A 1425-nucleotide genomic window follows, 5' to 3' on the forward strand; every position below is an offset into this window, starting at 1 on the left:
AATATGAAATAGGGATATCTGACTTATTGCCTCCTCTTCAGATTGCAGGTCTTTCGCATAGTGACTGCATCTTACAAACGTGATATTGTTTATATTAGAATACAGTGTAATAACCGGTTTGCAAACGATTATACCGGAATCAGGTAGAAACGAGTAGATCCCTATCTTGCCTTCTATTATGAATTTATTTAGAATATGGCAATATTATTGTCCAGGTCAGACTTTTCTATAAATATTCTAATGTCCACATACTATCTTGATTCGGTTTCCTTTCTATTTACTAAATTAATTGTGTCTTAAATCTGTTAACTACAGTATCTAAGATTGTCAAGTGGTCATTAATACTTATTTGTGAATGTATTGTGGCTGCAGTAGAATCATTAATGTCTTCTTCTTATTTTTAATTTTATTGGTTTTCACGTCAATTCTACTTAAATATCAGCAATTTTATTTCTTTCCCTTATGTAATAAGAGTCAGTGTATTAACCGTAAGTTAGTTGAACATTAATATATTAAAATTGGATCCATTGATTCACCTTTATACTATTAGCTCTCAATATAGCCATCGATTGAATTCTTTTAATATCTTGATAGATTCAACGTTGCTGCAGAAAGATTAATAATATCTTCAGTGGGTTTCAACTAGTACTCTAACATTTTCGTATCGCATCGATAATGCTTCCCATGCTAACGAAAAAATTGATCAGATAAAGGGTACCGATCTACAATCCTATCAGCACATCTTTAGTTTTATTGCGCAAATGATAAAGCTTTTGTTCTGGTGTGAATCAGGGAGGATTCCATAAATAGCCGTAAACATATCTAAATGTTGGCCATTCTTCATAACTTCAAAATTATTTTGATTGATCTGGCGATCGACACTTTATTTTCTTTAAACTTCAAGAAGAAGAGTTTTTTTTGGTGATGAGACCTCATCGATGGTAATGATCAAAGTCGATGAGGGTTGGGCATATTCCCGACACATCGGTTATGGTGTTTTCCGGCCAGCTGGGTCATCATGGTTTTAATTTTCTATTACACGTTCTGTCGGATTTTCTTGTAGAGTGTATGAAGCAGTGAATGGTGCCGTACGCCGATCCCTTCAGAAATTTCTCACAGTATTGCTGGTAAATTGACTACCTTTATCGGTTATGAAAATCTTTGGGGTTCGGAACGGGAAAATATTCTTCCCTGAACGATTTCACCACTCCTTCAGCTGTAGCCTTCCGCAAAGGAACCAGTTTTGAAAATCTGTCGAACAATACTAATAGCACGCTGTTCTCGTGTTTCGTTCTTGGCAAGGGACCTACGAAATCTTCTGGCACAGTAATTAACATCTGTCCGCTGGAGCTACCTGATACGGCTGAATCTGGCACAGTTACAACTCCGGATAAAGTTCGCAACATCCCTGACCATACCGGGCAG

The sequence above is a fragment of the Musca domestica genome, unplaced genomic scaffold (assembly GCF_030504385.1).
Source record: "Musca domestica strain aabys unplaced genomic scaffold, Musca_domestica.polishedcontigs.V.1.1 259, whole genome shotgun sequence".
Lineage (NCBI taxonomy): Eukaryota > Metazoa > Arthropoda > Insecta > Diptera > Muscidae > Musca > Musca domestica.